The following is a 17,395-nucleotide window of genomic DNA, read 5'->3' on the forward strand; positions in this document are numbered from 1 at the left end:
CCTCCCCGAGGCTGGCTGGCTGGGCGGCAGGCTGGCCTGATCTCTGAGCTGAGCGTGGTCTGTGTGTCCTGGCCTCACTCCCTCTGTCCGTCCCGGGGAGGCCCCCTGCTGCTGTTCCTGACCTGAACCGTGGGGTCCCCGTGGTGGCCCGGAGGACCCTGGCCTAGGGGTGGGCCTAGTGAGGGGCAGGGACCTGGCCAGTTTTGAGTAGCCTCTGAGACCTGGTTGGGGACAGAACCCCAGGCTTGCTGCTTCCCAGCTGTGGGACCAGGGAGCCTCGCCCCTGTTCCCTTGGGCCCCCAGGCAGTGTGGCCGCTCAGAGCTCTCCGCTGGCACTGGTGGTCATCTGTCGGGTTGTTTGTTGATAGGCTAGCTGGCTACCCTCCCGGTGTCACTGTGGGCCGTTCCCCAGTGCAGGGGTCACGGCCTGTCCTGGTCACCCCCTGACCAGTGAGCAGGTGAGAATGGGGGTAGCCCGGGGCCCCTCCCTCCAGGGCCGTCGGGTTGAGGCCCAGAGCGGGGCAGGGTCCCCACTTCGAGCTCCCCGTGGGGCAGGCCCCGTTTGGAGCTTGCCCTGAGCTCTGGGGTACAGTGTGCTCGCGGTGAAACGCACGCATCGCCCGCGCTCAGGGGCACCCGGAGCGAGAGCTGGCCCCCGTCAGCCCTGGCTCACCTCTGTCACTTTGCTCCTCTCAGACTTCGCGGGCACGGGCTGTCAGGATCTGCTCTTCACGCAGCCCTGGCCCGGGGGTGCGCCCGTTTCTTTGTTTCATCCCAGGAGGCAGGACTCTGCCTTTGTCAAGTTCACCGTCAAGTTCACCGTGTGTGTGGCCGGTTAACCCGTCCACATGTGTCGCTGGCCTCTGTAGCCCGGGCCCGGGGCTGCCACGGCTGGGGAGCATGTCCAGGGGCAGCGGTGTTCCCAGGGGTGTCTGGGTTACCCTCCGCACAGGTTGGGTGCTTCGCATCCTATCGTTAAACCACGCGGAGCCCGACGGCGGATGAAGGCCCTGGGGTTATGTGCCTTGCGGGGGGGTGTGGGGTGTTGGCCCCTGTCCCCATGCCCCATCGCCAGCCTGTACTGGATTTGGGGGAGTGGGGAGCCCCCGTCCTCCAGAGGTGTATCACGTTCACCCGCAAGTCTGAGTTCTCCCTTTTTCTAGTCCTCTGTGCGTGTGTGTGTTTCCGTAGGTCACGGACCCCTGCTGCCCGGACCAACCTGTGTCCCGGGAACCTGTCCCGTCCCCTCGGGTGGGGGAGGGGGTGTTGGGGAGGTGGCAGGTGCTGAGAAGGTGCGTGTGTGGCAGGGCTGGCTGGGGGCTGGGCGGCGCCGTGGGCGCCCGGCCACCCTGGGGGTCGAAGCCCATGGTCCTCCCCACACCCTGCCCTCCCAGATGGGGGCTGCACGGCGGACGGTGGTGCCCTGGGTGCCGAGCAGGTTTTACACTGACTGCGTTTGGGGATTAGGAGCGGCTCAGCAGGAAGCTGGCAGCCGCCACGCCTTCTGGGCAAGGCAGGGAGGGGCCGAGGGTGCGGGCCCCGGGAAGAGGCGGGGAAGAGGGGGACCGTGGGTGCCAGGCCACCCCGACCTGCTTCAGGGGCGCATTCTGGGACGGGTGCCGTCGTCATGGGGAGAGAGGCGTGCTCTCCATCCTCTGGGGCCGCGCAGGGGAGCCAGGCCGCCCCGGGCGTGTAGCTGTGTGATGGTTGTGTGCAGGTCCCTGTGCGGGGGGGTCCTAGCCCCCGAGCAGTTTCACTCTTGCCCCCCGCGGGGCCACACACTCCTGTCTCTGGAGGGTGGAGCAGGGAGGAGAGGTGGCCCGTTCCTGGTGGCCTGCAGGGAAACGAGCATGCTTCCCTGGTCCCCGTCCCCGTGGAGCTGTCCCCCGGGGGGCAGTGGATGCCCGTCTAGACCGTGGCAGTGCCCGGGGGCAGGTGTGAGGTGTAGCTCTCCCTGCCTCCCCGGCTGGCTGAGACGTGGTTCACCAGCGTCGGTCGAGAGCTCGGTTGCAGCCAGAGGTGGGGAGCTCCGACCCCCGCGTGCTTGCCCTGCTCTGCTCCAGAGGGCAGCCTGGAGCCGGGTTTGTGGAAGGGAGGCTGGTTCCCCGCACACCGAGGGCTCTGGACCCCAGAGGTGCCGCAGCCTGACCGTGTGTCCATCTGCCTCCAGGATCCCGCGGACGTCCTGCCCGCAGGTGGCCCTCCCGGCCCCGCCCGGCTGCCTTGTGAATCCCCTTGAGCCGAGTGCAGGGGCAGAGCTAGGCCATCCTTGGCTGTGACTTTGTTTTGTTTCCTCGAGTCAGATTGTCTTGCTTCCATCCTGTGCCCGGAAGAGAAGCCGGCTCCTGCCTCGGTGGGGCCCCTCGCCCCTCGCCTTCCCTCCGGCGGGGGGGGGGCCCTGCTGACGTCCGTCCAGCAGTCAGTCAGCAGACGCAGCCGCTGGCGGTCACTGGCCCGCTGACACAGCTCCAGGGCCGCGGTCCGGCCTTCTCCCGCCTCACTGGCCCTCCTGCCCACCCCCTTGTGCAGCAGGCGCGGACTTGTTTGCTGTTCCCTGTCCTCCCTGCTTGTCCCTGCGGTGCTCTTCCTGGACCCCTTGCCTTTATCTCCCCTTCGGACCCCGCCGCCGTTCACCCTGCCCCCGGGGGTCTGTCCCCACTTCCTGTGGGCCTCCTGCTTCCTGCTGCTGAGGGAGCGATGTCCATGTCTGGGGACCGAAGGGGGCACAGACTGCCTCAAGGTGGGTGCCCGGCACGGGGCGCTCCTGGGGGCTCCTGGGCCAGGGCCTCCCTTTCTCTCTGGCCGCGGCGGCACGACGGGGGAGCCTGACGAGGGCCCCACCCCAGATGGTGGGTGGGCAGTGGCCCTTCTGTGTCGAAGGCCCGCTCCAGCCCCTGTAGCTGCGGTGTGGCCGCCCTCTTAGAGGCGTTTGCCACGCTCCCCTGACGGCTGGCAGGCCCTCAGCCTCCTGGCCGTCACCCCTTCTCGGCCCCACTTGTTCCCAGGAGGTGACACGACACTCCTGATTGACGACTGAGACCTCGGGCCCGGCCTGAACAGCAGCAGAGCTCTGGCCAAGACCCTCCTTGGGGTGGGCTTCCCTGTGTGGCCCCGACCAGAGCCCGAGACCCAGAGGCCTGTGGCCCGTAGGGTGCCAGGGCCCATTGGCCTACCCGGCCCCTAGGGTGAAGCTCAGCCTCACAGGGGGAGGGCAGAGGTCCGGGCCTGGGTTTGGGGGTGCTTAGCGCCCTCCCTGGTCGGTGGGCACGCTGATCTCTGGGCTGGTGACTCGAGGAGGGTGTGGGCCCCAGCTCCCAGGCCCTTCCCTGCACCGCTCCCCGGGGCCTGTGGGGTCTTTGGGATCGGGCTCCAGCCCTGCAGGGGCTACAGTTCCTGGGTCACCCCCCTGAGTGTGACCTTCCCGGGCCCCTCCTGGGGGCCTCTTTGTGGCCCAGTGCCTGGCCGGCCCCCTCCCCGGTTCCCAGGCCCATCCTGCCGGCCGCCGGCATCAAGTCTGGACAAGTGTGGCGTGTGTGTTCAGGGCAGCCGCCTGTGGAGGGGCCGGAGGTGGCGTGCCGGCCCTGTGAGTCACACGGAGCCTGGGAGCCGGGGAGGCGGGGGCCCGGCCGTGGGCGGGCGTGACAGGGCACGCTGCCGGCCTGGCCCGGGGGACTGGGGGCCGGGGGCTGCCTGCGCCTCCTGGAGGAGCTGGGACAAAGCCCAGATCTGGGGTTGGGGTCTCTGAGACCCAGCCTCCCCCCCCTGCCCCGGGGCTGTGCAGCGGTGGGCGGGCTCCTGCCTGCAGCCCAGGTCAGAGCCTCACAAGGAGCAGACGCTGCCCAGGTGCCTGCCTTCCAGGTGGGAGAGAACCTGCTGGGGGGGGGGAGGAGGACAAGGAGGTGGGGAGGCAGCTGGGCACGGAGTCCAGGCCCCTGGGTCGGGTGGATCGATGTCCCTAGATGTCCAGGGGGCAAGCATGGCAGTGGGCTCAGTTTGAAGAGACAGATGCTGCTGTCCCAGGGCACCTCCAGGCCAGACCCCAACCCTCCTGTGCCTGGGCCGTCCCGCTCCTGTCTGCCTGGGGATAACGCTGGCCACCGAGGCCCGCTGAACACCTTCAGACCCCTCCCCCCGGGTCTTGGGGGTTGGAGGCCAGAGTACAGGCCTCTGTGGTGCTTCCGGGCCGCCAGTCCCTGGGGTTCGGGGGGCTTAGAGCTGCAGGGGTTCCAGGGTCGCCAGCAGCCCCACCTCCTCCTGAGGGTCAGACCCCGCTCTCCCCTTGTGGCAGAGACAGCAGAGCCCCAGGGGCAGTGGGAGTGTGGAGGCCCTGCTGTGGGGCGTGGTGCCCATCGCGCAGGGCAGTCAGGCAGAGCCGGGTCGGAGCCCCGCGGAGCCTCTTGTCGGATCTGTGACCCGGGCACTGTGTGCCTTCTGAGCCTCAGGTGCTGCTTCTGCAAAGTGGGAGGGCTCCTGCCCTTGAGGGCCGGTGTGGGCACCGCTGCAGGGAAGGAGCGGCCTGCAGGCTGGGCTGGGGCACTGAGGTTCTGGGGGAGGTGGGGCGGCTGGAGCAGGGCAGAGGTTGCAGAGGCTTTGAAGAGGCAGCATGCCTGGCGGGGGCGGGGGCGGGTGACTAGCCCAGGCTGGGGGCTGGTGTCCAGGTTGACCCGGCCTGTCTGCAGACCTGTCGTCTGGGGCGGTGGGCTCGGACCTGAGCTAGCATCTACAGCGCTGGGGCTCTGTTCAGACCTTCCTACTCTGTCTAGCAGGTGTGAGGAGGGCTACCTGGAGGAGGTGTCCCTGACGGGAAGACCCAGAGGGGATGACTGTGCTGCTCTGAGGGCCAGGGCTGGGGCTGAGAGGGGCTGATGGCCACACCAACTGGAGGCGCCCGGGGACGCTGGGCTGGGCGCCGAGACCCCTGTGGGGCAGATTGGCCGTGGTGGCCCCAGGGCCCCTCTGAGAGAGGGAGGTGTGGGGCTGGCCTTGGTGGGAGTGATCGATAGAGACCTCTGGGTGAATTCAGGGTTTTTCCAAGGTAACGGTCAGCAGCAGGGGTGGGGGCCCTGCTCAAGGCATTGAGGGGGGTGGCTTCACGGCGGACTAGCCCCTGACTTCCTGGGCGTCCCTTCGGGCGCCTCCTGGGTATAGGGAAACAGGAAGAATCAAGTGCTCCTGGTGGGGGGCAGGGGGCTGCAGGTGGGGCCAAAAGCAGTCCTGGTGCGCCCGCCAGGGGGCCCTCGTCGCCCCTGCCGGCCTCAGCGGTGGCCCTTGGTCTCTGTGCTGCCCCTCCAGCACCCCCCCGCTCCCCACCCCACCAGGATGTGAGCGAGAGGGAGGGGGCCGCTGGCTGAGCCAGGGGGCAGCGCCGGGGGCTCAACGTAGCCACGTGGGCTGGTGCCTCCGCCCACCCCCGGCCCCTGCTTGCAGTTCTCTCGTGCCGGCCTTGAGGAGGAAGGAAGCTGAGGGTTGGGTGGTGTGTGTGTGTGTGTGTTTGTTTTCGCCTGGGCTCCGGGGCTGCTGGCTAGGGCCCGGGCTCCGGCCTCCAGTGCCTTGACTGCGAGGGTGAGGCCTGGGGAAGGCAGGGGGGCCGCAGCTGGACCGGGGGCGCTCCTGGGGGCCAGGAGGTAGTCACTGAGGCAGGTCTAGGACAGCTGGAGGGAGAGGAGGCTGCCCCAGAGCCCGTCTGCCAGGGGTGACCCCTGGGCCAACATCTTGGGTGTTGCCGGATTGGCCAGGAGGCCCAGAAGCGGGGTCTGGAGGGCATGCACCCCAGGGCCCCTGTGCTTGGAAGGAACAGTAGGTCTCTGGGATGGAGAGGTGCTGGGGGCGAGGGGAGGGACCTTTCAGGCCACATGCCAACCCCCTTGTTACATCTGGGGGGAAGCTGAGGCTGGGAGAGGGGCAGCCCTGTGGCTCGGGGGCGGGGGGTGCGATCTGTGGTTTTTTTCTACTTTCTGTTGGGTAGACACTCCCGCCATGGCCAGCTTGAAGCCACTGACGTGATGTCGCTGAACGCTGATCGGGAAGAGGTGTGTGCTTGAGCTGGTTCAGCCCGTGCGGGTCAGCCCCCCGGGGTCCCCCCTTTTCTGCCCACCCAGAGGCAGCACACGCTGCTGCTTGGGATTCTGCTTAGCACCTAGCACGTTGTGGGTGCTTGCTAAATGTCTGAGCGCCTTTGGCTGGGCCTGCCCCGGGCAGGGCCTGGCTGGTGAGACCCCCGGGGGGCAGGAGGCACCTGGCAGTGCGCAGCGCAGACGTGCGGGCCTCGGGGCCCACGTGGACGTGGCTCGTGTATGCACACGGAGGCCGGGGTGGCAGGGGCTGGGGCATCTGAACACCCGGTCCTGCGAGGGGACCCCCAGTTGTCACCACACAGGTAGGTCACATGCCCAGGTTGCGTCGTCACCCCTGAGGCCACCCAGCTGGTGGGACAGGCCCAGTGCCTGGTCAGCTGGACTGTCTCTGAGGGCGCCGAGGTTGGGTCTTCCTACCAGCGAAGAGCCACGTCGTGGCGGCACAGGAGGTGGCACCGTCCGGGCATGGGGTGGTGTTGGGGGTCCTGAGGCTGAGGGGGCGTGGTGGGCTGGGAGCCAGCTGCTGGCCAGGATGTGCCCTGGGCCCAGCACTGGCGCTGCTGAGGCAGGATTAAGTCTCTGTTGACTGGAGAGGTGGCCCCGCCTGCCACCTGTGGGGCTGAGCACCTTTCCTGCCCTGGTGCGGTAGCGCTCAAGTGATGAGGCTTGTTGGGTGCAAGTGAACTGAGTCAGTGGGGCTAGGGCCCAGGGGACCTCACAGGCACCTCCCCACCCTGATCTGGGAGCACAGGCCCTCGGCTGCCTGGCCAGGCCCTCAGGCAGCTGAGAAGGAGCTGGGGGTCACGGCAGACCACCAGCCCCGCTGAGTGGGCGTGGCTTGCCTCTGTGACTGGGGCTGGGCTGTGATCCTCGCTGCAGGCCGGCCCTCACCACGCCCCCGTCCATCGGGTGAGCTTAGCCAGGTGTGGTCCCGGGCCCTGAACCACGCAAGCAGGGAGCCCGGAGCTGTGAAGAGGAGCGGATGAGGAATCCTGGCCAATACAGAGGAGGGCGGCAGCAGCCTCGGGACTGTCTGGCCAAGGTCTGGCTAAAATCAGGCTTCTGCAGAGGCTGTGTCATTACCGTGAAAACCACACATGCACACGGCAGAAACCTGAGCCAAATAACGTGGGAAAGGATGTCCCATCTCCCTCCCTGGAGTTGGGAGTCCTGCACCCGCCACTTTGCAGTGTGACCCCTGGGGATTTCCTTCTTCATCCTTGAACCCCAAACTTTAGTGGGTTCTAGCGAGAGTGGACCTTTATGGTCAGGGCGGGGTGGGTGGTGGACCCCCTGGAGGGAAGGGACCTGCCCGGGTCCCACAGCAAGCTGGGTCTCAGGTGGAGAGCGCGGAGCGAGCGGATGGGTGCATGATGGTGGGGTGCGCTGGAGACGCCTGGGGGGCAGGGGAGGGGGGCTGCTGCTGGGCCGTCAGCCTGGTCAGCATGGGCGGGAGTCCCTGGCCCTGCTGTAGGAGTCCTGCCGGAGGAGCCAGGCTGCCTGGGCCCCGACCCTGCCCCACGGCCAGTGCCAGGCCTGGAGTGGGCGGCAGGGTTTCCATGTGCCCAAGTGAGGGCCCCGCCTGCCTCCTGTCCAGGGCCGGCCTGGCCGCCAGCTGCCACGGAGCAGGCAGTGTGCGGGCAGCATGTGCGGCTCAGAGCTGCCCGGGCAGCCTCGGCCCCTGCAGCCTGATGCGGACAGTGTTGGTTGGACCTTAGGCCTCCGGGGGGCAGGGACTGAGGACCCCCCACTTCTCTGCCAGAGAGCAGCAGGGCTCAAGGCCGTGTGATACAGCCCCCCCGCACCCTCACTTCCACCGCCGGCCCTGGGCTGGGCTGCTGGCTGATGGGCTACAAAAGGCATTCTGTGCCCCGGGAGAATGACCCCGTTGTGTGGCTGGAGGGTGGCCGGGGGCCACGAAGGCTTCCTTCCTTCCGTACTTCCTGCACACCCGCTCTGAGGCCGAGCCCCCACCCGGGGCTCGTCTAGTCCTGCCCAGGCCCTGCTTCCCGGGCTGGGGGGCTCCGAGCGGCTGTCAAGGCCCTGCTGCACCGCCGCCTCTCCCCTGCTCGGCCTGGTGCCCCCGTCTTGGACTCGGCCTGCGCCTTCGCCGCCGCTCCTCCTGCAGGACCCTCGCTGCTGGCGCGTCAGGGCACAGGACGCACCTGTCGGGGAGCAGGGGGGAAGGCGCGGTGGGGACCTGAGGGTGGGCGGGGGTCTGTGGCCCCCACGAGTGCTGCTTGGGCTTCTTCCAGCCTACCCCCTCACCCCCGCCGGGCCCGCACACCTGGGTGAACGAGCGTGCCTGGGTGTGCCGGCTGGCAGCAGGTCGGGGAGCCGTCGTGCCCCATCCCCGCGCCTTCACGCCAGCCTGCAGCTGGGGAAGTGGGCTCGGCCAGGTCTCCTGACTTGCCCACAGCCAGGCAGCTGGCAGCGGAGGAGTGGATTTGAACTCCGGTCTGGGCCTTGCCCTCCCCCTCTTCTGGGCCCCTGGCTGGGCGAGGGTCCCATGCGCCGCGCCATCTGAAGGCTGAGACTGCTCTCAGGTGGAGGAAACGAGGCTGGGGTCCCTGTTCTCTTCTAAGAAGCACTTGGCTTCGGGCAGCGGGAGCCGCCTGTGGTCACAGGTGTCTGGGTGAGGGTGGTGGGCCGGGCGGGCCTGGGAAAGGGGAACTCAGCTGTTCCGGCGGATTCCCAGCTGCCTGGCGGAGACGCCGGCCCTCCCGGGCCTCCTTCCTCGCCGGCTTCTGCTGCTTCCTCCTCCACCGCGCGGCATCGCCACAGGCCGTGGGACCCTGAGCCGGCGGGCCGGGGGCTGATGGGGCCGCCCCCGTGGTGGGACCTCTCGCCCGCCCTGGCCGTGAGGCTGCACCTTCTGGCCTCTCTTTCGGGAGGTGGCCTGGCCTGGCAGGCGGGAGACCTCAGGTGGCCGGCAGGTGAGGGCTGGGCTTGGGGGGCGCTGGGGGCGGTACGGCCTGGGAGGTGCCAGTGTCTTGCCTGTAGAGTGTGGTGCTCGTGGTGACCGTGCCGGGGCGGGGGGGATGCGGGGGACAGGTGGGGAGAGCCGGGCCGGTGCTGGGTGTCTCCACGGTGTGCGCCTGTCTAGGGCCAGTCACGGCTGCCCGGCGCACGTGAGGTGCCCGGCTGTGCTCGGCGCATCTGGTTGGTGGCCTGATTCTTGCCCCCGGCCTGAGGCCAGGGCTGCTGGGCTCTGGCCTGCCCTGGGTGTCTGGGCCAACGGGTTTTTGGGTGGGGAAGGGAAAGGGGCTGGCTCTTTTCCTCTCCTTGCCTTGAGGCTCCCTGGAGGGCCTCTTGGGGTCTGGCTCACCCCCTTTTCAGATAAGGAAACTGAGGCTGGGGATGGCAGGGACTTGTCTGGTTGGAGGATGCGGTGGACCTGGCCCATCCTCCTGGGTCTGATGTGGGAAACGTCCGCTCTGGGAGCCACAGGCACCCTGCGATGCGGCCGCACGGGGCTTGGGCCGCCCGGAGCCGGCCCGGGATGGACAGATGGCCCTGGACCCGGCTCGCCCCTGGGTCTTGGCTCCGGCTCCTGTGGCGAGGGGTTTGTCAGGGAGGAGGCCTGCAGGGAGGCAAGAGGCTGGAATCCCAGCGGGTCCCAGTCTCCCCCTGTTGTGCTGATGGGGGGCCGACGCCTGATTCCCCTCCTGGCCCGGCTCACGGGCCACTTCCCTTCGTCTGGTTACAAGGAGCTCCATTTCTTCATGCTCGCCCCGTGCCGGGGCTCGTGTGGGCCACTCACTGACCTTCACCGACGTCCCTAGGAGGACGTGCTCCTCTGTGCCCAGGTTCTGGGGGAAGCTGAGGCCCAGAGACGTGAAGTTACTTTCCCAGGGCCACACGGAGGTTCAGGGGAGGGCCTCCAACAAGACGCGGCAGCCGGGGTGGGAGCCGGGACCACCTCGCTCTTCCAGGCCTTTTAAAGGCCTTTTGTGATTTGTGAATGTTCAGCCCCCCCACGTCTCGGGTGCCTCGCCTGCATCTCCCTGGAGGGGGCCGTGACCTGGCCTCCCTCACGCCGTGTGGAAGGTGTGGACGCCCGGCGAGGCTGCACTGGCAGGTCTCCGGGAACCACTTGGTGTTGGAGTTGGGACCCAAAACAAGAGAACACTGCAGCCGCGGGCGCTGGACTGTCTTGACTGGGGGGCTGCCTGCCCTACCCTGCCCTTTACAAGCCTTGCCCACGTGCTGCTCGGTCAGGATTTCAGGGACGGGCGCCCAGGGTGTGCTTGTGTCCTGGGGCCGGCCCTGGGCGTTTCTGGGCTCGGCGTCCCCCATCCTCCCTGAGTGACCGCGAAGGCTCACTCCAGGTCTGAGTCTCTGAGCCCGAGGTTCCTCACAGGCCCCGTCCTCCTGCAGCAAAGAGCTCTGTGGCACGTGTTTTGGACCGGGGGCTCTGCCTTCCTGTTCTGGAGGCGTCAGTGGGGGTCTGCGTTCACCCCCCTCCGGCAGCTCTTCCTCGAGGGCAAGGCCTGGGCAGCCCCACACACAGGGCCCTGGACAGGCCTCTTCAGCTCTTGGTTTTGGTTTCCTTGTCTGTAAACTGAGTGCAGGAAAGAGAATTTTCCAGGTCAGTTCGTCTCTTGACGTGACAGAACATTTAAAATCATCTAAAATTACGTTCATACAGAAAACATCCCGGGCTGTTAGGCCAGGCTCTGTTCTCTTACAGAGAGTGGGGAACGTGTTGACTTTTTTCCAGCGTTCTCAGCTGGAAGCTGCGTATGTGTACAAGGGGTGCATTTTGGTTGTTGCAACCTGTGGGAGTATGACGAGGGGTCATCGTGGGCATTTGGTGGCTGGGCTGGGCGTTCTAAGTGTCCTGCTGGGCATGCTGCCCGTCTCCCTGCAGGGGATTGGGACCATTATTCTGGCCACACACAGGAGATGAGAGCAGGGTATTTTTGGGTTTCTTTGCGTGGAACATGCACCTACCTGGCTGCTGGATAGTTGGTTGATTTTTTTTTTTGTTCTTTTTTTTTCCCATTGTCTCCCACCTAGCATCTCTTGCCACCACTCTTCGCTTTTTCCAATTGTTCCTTCTCTGGGAAATCATCCAAAAAGGCATGTTAGCGTAGTGGGTAACGTTGAGTCAATAGGCTCTGAGCAAGGACGTCTCCTTGAGCCAAACGCATGAAGTGTTTCGGTTTCTGGAGTTGCTGTTTCGAGTGCATTTGGCTTTCTTAGTGTCTGGGGTCTTCCCGTGCCTGGATCTGCAGCCCTCCTGGGTCTGGGTAGGCGTGGGTGTTGCACTCAAGGCCTCTGACAGAGGGAGGTGGTACTCTACTGTCCTCTCTCTGACGATGCAGGCGACAGCTGATCACTCGCGGGGCCAGGTGCTAAGGGCTCCCCAGATGTCCAGCGGGCGGTATGTTCCCAGGAGGGACGCAGCTCTGTGGACTGCGTGCGGGTGTGGGAACTGGGGTGGGTTTGGAGCTTTGGAAGGCATGGCTCTGGGTCCCTGCTCCTCCTTGTCAGGTGCTGAGGGGCATACCCCTCCCTCCGGCAGCCGTGAGAGCTGGAGGCTGCTGCCTGCCTGGTGTGTCCCCCTAGGCCTTGGTGTTGCCCCGTCCCTCCAAGCTGGGCCTCACCGAGCTCCAGCACCCCTGGGCACGGGTCTGGTCACTGGGGCCCCTCAACATGGCCCTGCCGCTGGGAGCGCGTGTCGGTCACCTGGCTGGTCGCGCGATGGGCGGCCCCCAGCCCCAGCCCGCATCCTGCGTTCAAAACCGCACGTGGTTCATAGTTGCTGGAAGCTGTCGGCAGATATATTCCCAAGGGCAGGAGCCGGCAGCGGAAACATACTTACCCAAGATTCCCTCCCCGCGTTGACCCTGACCTTGGCCACCCCCAGGGGTTGCTTGTGGTTGTTGGTGAGGCCGAGAGGGCCTGGAAGGGGCACTGAGGCGGCGGTGCAAGGGCAGAGGCCCCGGCCCCAGGTGGCCGGAACAAGGTGGGGGGCGGGCTTTGGAGTTTGGGGACCGTGATGGGGAGCCATGGAAGGTTCTGGTGGTGACTGAGTGGACAGTGGCCATACTGCCAAGTGACCAGTGCAGGGGACGGCCATGGGAAGGGCACGCTGAGCCAGTGGCTGTGTCCTGGCCACAGCCAGATCTGAGCTTGGCCACTTGAGGCTCTCGTCTGTACGAAGGGGCTGGTGGGTCACTCCCGGGGGGCAGTGCTGTGCGGACGGAGGTCATGGTCATCCGGGCCCAGGGAGAGACTTTCCAACTGTCAGTCTGTCCATCCCTCTCCTGCCTGGAGGCCCTGTGGGCTGGGTGGCCGGGCTGGGTGCTGCCACAGGTGCTTGCTGAGGCCCCATCTGGGTTCTCAGGGCAGGGGGTCACGGGGCACGGACGCCGCCTGTTACACGTCCGCCCTCGCGTCTGCGGGGTCAGCTGGCTTGTCCCCTCTGTTGCCGCAGCAGCCCCTGAAAAGCGCCTCTTGTGGGGTGAGAAGGTTCTCAGCCTCCTGTCCGCTCCCCCCGCAAGGTGTGTCAGGAATGAGGCCTTAGGTCGGAGATCTGGGGACGTGGTTCAGTGCTTTGTGAGGACGGGGGTGGAGGTTCTAGGGCCTCCTGGGCCTCCGTTTCCTGGTGCAGAGTGGAAGCCACTCTCCTGTCCCTGCACTTGCTGGGGGCCTGGGTGGGGGAGTGAAGGGTAGACCCTGTCACACAGCAGGTCCCCAAGGGGTGGCAGAGTCGGATCTCAGCTTGGGAACCAATCCTGCCAGCCCCGTGGGCGCCCAGCTGAACCTGCACAGTGGGGACACGGCCCGAGGGGGTTCAGAGGCTGGTCCCCCCGCGCCGCCCCCGGAGGCTGCCCTTTGAGGGAGGGGGCCTCTCCAGAGCAGGGAAGAGCCGGCGGGGCGTTTAGCAGGAGCGGGTGGGATCAGGGCTGCTGTGCTGGTCCAAGTGGGAGGTGCCCCTGCTGCGGCCGAGATGGGGAAGCCCCGCTCCAGCAGGCGGATGTCCCGTTCTCGGTCTGTCTCACAGGTGAGGTCCTGTCTGCTGTCTGCAGAGCCCTTGCCATCTGTGCCTCCGCACACAACGGCACCAGCCTGGCGACCCGGCAGAGTCGGCGCGGTGTGGGTTAGCCTCTGATCGGGGCAGGACGCTGAGGGGCCGGGCTCTCGGCGCGCGGCAGCGGGGGTCTCCAAGAGCCTGCCGTGAGCCGCTCGGGAGCTGGGCTGGCGCTCTGCCCTCCGGGGTCTCCGGCTTGGCCCGGCCCCGCCCATCGCGCGGCCCTGGGCGACCACACTCTGGAGGTGCCAAGCATCCGTGCCCACATCCGAGAAGTGGCGATGCCCGGAGGGCAGTGGGAGGATTGGGGACGCCCCGGGGGAGGCCAGCCCGCGCCGGGCCCAGAGGAGGTGGGCCCTGATCTCTCCCTGACCGCTCCACAGTACTGGGACAGGTGGGCCGCCTGGCACGGGGCCCCCCGACTCCAGCACAGGTGGCCGGGGTGCCGGCGAACTTGGGCCTGAGTGTCTGCAAACATGTTCCCGACGCCGGCAGGGGCTGCGAGAAAGTTAGAAAAACAGCTGTAGCGGGGGTGGAAAGCACAGGCGTTCCACGACAGAGCCGGGCCGCGGGCCCCTGAGCCAGCCGGAGCGACGCGGCTCAAAATGAAACAAGCATCATTCTTTTCCTGTTGAAGAGAAACTGCCTCAGCCAGCCCACGGGCTCGGGGGCCCCCTCGCCACCCAGGCTGCCGTGGAGCAGGCGGGGTTTCATCAGGAATTCCCCCCCTCTCCGCCCCCCACCCCCCCGCCATCTGGGCCGGCGCCCTGGAGGTGCTGGGGACAGTTCAGGGGTGCTGCTGGACGGGAGGCTGCGGCGCCCGGGAGCCCCTGCCTGGCCCCGGAGAGGTGAGCGTGCTCCCGGCTCCCCGTGCCCATCGACACCACGGTGGGCGTGCCTGCTGGCACAGGGTCCGGCCTGGAGCTCTGCCGGCCACCCAGGCTGGCTGCGGGGGCTCTGTGTGAGAGTGAAGTGTGTCGGGCGCGTCAGGGTGGAGAGCCGGGTCCTGGTCCCCGCCCGCCGGCTCCAGCTCTGGCTTGGGGCGTGCCCCTCCCTCCCTGAGCCCCTTCCTCCTCTGCAGGTGGGACGGAGCCATCCCCACGTCCCCAGGCTTTTCGGAGCCCCTGTGATCAACGTTGGCTTGGGGCAGCCACACAAGGGCTGCTTGTTAGACCCTAGCTCTGTGTTCTGGAGGCTCTGATTTCACTGCGGGGTCAGGGCGGGGGGTGGGGGGGGTGTTCCCAAGCCACGGGGCCGCCAGCAGGCCGTGGGTTTGGGGATCTCCATTTTGCAGAGGCCACGGTGCTAACGGCATCACACGCAGGTTCACTGCAGCTGGCTCCCCAGCTGCTCTGTGGCCCCGTCCCTCTTGTCCCGCCCCCCGTTTCTGTGCCTGTGCCTCCCCCCTGGGGATTCCAGCAGGCCTGGGGGTTCGGCTGCTGCCCCTCCCCAGCCTCTCCTCCGGGCAGCCCGTGTTAGGCCACTGAGCAGGAGGCATGGCCCAGTGGTCTGGCGGTAGATCGGGGTGGTCTGCCTGCCATGCCCAGGGGAGGGGACGGCCCCGCAGGGGTGCAGGCTGGCCTGCCGAGGGCCTCCGGCCACGGGGTTGGAAACCAGCTCTGGGGACTCTCTCTCTGTCCCTTGGCATCTTTCTGGGCGGGTGGCCCTGTGCTGCCTCCACCCGGCAGCCCTCCTATGAGGCGCTCCTTTCTGGAACCAGCTGGAGGGAGTGTTGCTGGATGGGGCTGAGCTGGGCACTGCCTGTCAACCGTGTTCTCCTGACTCCTTCCTTGGTGCCGGCTGGGCCGGCCTTTCTCACCTCTGGGACCCTGGGATGGGTGGGCGGTCCAGTCGGTGAGGCTACGTGAATCCTTGTTGTCTCTGGGGTGGGGAGAGTGGGGGAACCTCTCCGTAAAGTCAGATGCCTTGGAGTTCTCCTAAAAGGACCGGCCTCACGTTTGGGGGCCCCAGGTGGTGGCCCTGTGCCCTGCACCCTGGGGTGGTCACCCTGCTGGATGGATGGAGAAACAGCACCCGAGTGGGAGCCCGGCGCTGGGTTGGGTCTCCGAGTCACGTTGGCACTGCTCAGTCATCGCCAGTCCTGACCCTGAACACCCCGCCAACCCCCGACCTTCCCAAGGCCTCTGGGGACAGGACGGCCAGGGACTGGCTCTGCCTGTGGCCACCTGGCTTCTCCTGAAAAACCGGCCGTGCCCCGAGGTCCAGGAGGCCCTACAGTCACGGGGAAGGGGGCGGGGAAGGGGGGGAGTTGACACGTCCTGAGCCAGCCTGCAGGGCATCTGTGTGGGGTGCAGGATGGAGCCAGGAGGGAGGTGTCCCAGCAGCAGGCCCTGGTCCCCGTTACCCTGAAGCTGTGAGTGGCTTCTTCCTGTCGCACCAGGCGCACGCGGCGTGGCCTGGCGAAGAGGGGCGCGACGCGGCCAGGGAGCTGGGCCAGAGGAGCAGGGTTCCAGAGGAGTCCGGCCCCAACCTCCCGGGGATCCGGCCAGGGTGTTCCCTGCGCCCCCCAAGCCCCTCTCCCCGAGCGTGTTTCTGTAAGCTGCGGAGAGTTAGGTAGTGGACGCGGCTCTGGGACTCAGATCCCTCCTCTGTACCGTGGCGGCTGGAGCTGTGCTCCCCCAAGGTTACGCGTGCAGCTCAGCGCCTAGGGTACCGCCAGGTAGTGCCCCCCTCGGACATCTGTCCGAGTGCCACTGGCCCGGTGGGTGGTGGCAACGCCCACTGCAGGAATCGGGGGAAAGTGGTGGAGACACGTTGGTTGACTGTTGAGCTGGGCCTGGTGTGAGGGCTGTGGCTGCAGCCCTCTTGGACCGTGAGCTTCTGGAGGGTGGGCGTGGGGGGCAGCCTCCTGCCGAGACCCTGGCCCTAGCGCCCCAGTGCGTTGGCGCCATTACTCGTCAGCTCTCTCCCGGACCTTTCAGGCCCAGGCACTCTGGCTGGTCAGTCACAGGGAGCCCCTCCTGGCCCCCCCTTTCCTCCCGGCTGTGCTCCCCGCTTCCCTGACAGCGGCTGGGCTCCAGTCACGGTGCCCCCAGGCTGTACGAGTGTGCTGGGTGAGGGCCGCTGCCGCCACTGCCCGTTCCTCCTCCTGCCCCTCACCAGCCTGGCCGGCTCAGGACAGCCATCAGAACCCTGAAACATCATCCCTTTGTCACTTGTGGCAAAAGCCATTCAGTGCCACCATCCGCCTCTTAGGGCTTCAGCCTTTTGTCTGTGCAGGGAGCAGGGCAAGGGGTCCCTCAGGTGGTGATGGTGATGGTGATGATGATGGTGACGGTGACGATGGTGGTGGAGCCTCTGTCCCCCGGGCCTGCAGCCTCCAGTCACTCTGGGCTCCCGAGCAGCCTTGAGGTTGGTGGAGTCGTGGTGACTGTCCCTCACCCAGCAGTGTCCTGCCTGTTCCTCGGCGTCCACTCTGCCTGCCCCCTCCTCACCCCTTCCCCTCGGGCATCCCCGCCTGTGTCACGGAGGGCTGTGCCAGGAAGCAGTACTTGGGAGAGGCCAGCTGGTGCTCTCCATGCGGCCTGGGGGGGTGGGTGGAGCCCCTGTCGGGTGACCAGTGGGCGTCTGTGAGCAGTGGGGGGTGGGGTGAAGGAGATGCATGTCTTGGTTCACTCTGCCCCCTCCTCCTCTCTCCTCTGGGGTCTGGGCAGGTCTGGGCCACCCTGGGCTCTGGTGTGGAGCTGGGACCTGAGTTCTGGTCCCTGCAAGCTGACGGATTGCTGGGCCTGGGTCCCTTCTGGCCAGTTGGGGGCCTCTCCGTAGGGGCCCCTGAGGCTGCCTGCCCGGTGGGCTCCCTATGCGACCCTGTTCTGAGGCCCCAGGCTCTTGGGGGAGGGCCGGAGGCAGGCGGGAGTTTCTCCTGATCACGCGTAAGGGCTGAGCTGACCTGTGTCCTCCTCAGCGGGGGCTGAGATTTGGGGCTGGGGGCATTCGTTGGGGAAAGGGCAGGGTGACCCCAGAGGAGCTGAAATTTCAGGCCAGGCCACCTGAGCTGTAAACTGACACTGGGCCAGAGGCAGTGAGCTGGCCATGCCCCCTGGGGTTGGAGGTGATATAGGTCCACCCTCCGCAGGCACACGGCCTGCACTGGGACCCTACCCTTCGCGGGCTCGTGGGGTCCACTCCTGTGGGTTGTCACAGCAGCCTCTGCTGTCGGCGTACCCATTTGACAGAAGGGGAACCTGAGTGGTGGGCGTTTCCCCACCAGGGCCGGCACACCCATGTCGGGGGCACGTCTGTCCCCCACCCCCTGCCG

The 17,395-nt window shown here is 67.1% G+C and overlaps 1 protein-coding gene across 6 annotated transcripts in view; it reads left to right on the plus strand.

Annotated features, from left to right (window-relative positions):
* RXRA (retinoid X receptor alpha) overlaps nucleotides 1–17,395 on the plus strand; it is a 101,203-nt gene that overhangs the window by 48,149 nt on the left and 35,659 nt on the right. Inside the window, exon 1 of one of the 6 annotated variants that reach the window (XM_082470118.1) lies at nucleotides 13,944–13,964. The exons of the other annotated variants lie outside the window; for them this stretch is intronic. The gene's annotated coding sequence lies outside the window, so the exon portion shown is untranslated. Of the gene's footprint in view, nucleotides 1–13,943; nucleotides 13,965–17,395 lie in introns of those variants that run through there. 6 annotated transcript variants of the gene reach the window in all.

The sequence above is a fragment of the Balaenoptera physalus genome, assembly GCF_965194825.1.
Source record: "Balaenoptera physalus genome assembly, chromosome: 7".
Lineage (NCBI taxonomy): Eukaryota > Metazoa > Chordata > Mammalia > Artiodactyla > Balaenopteridae > Balaenoptera > Balaenoptera physalus.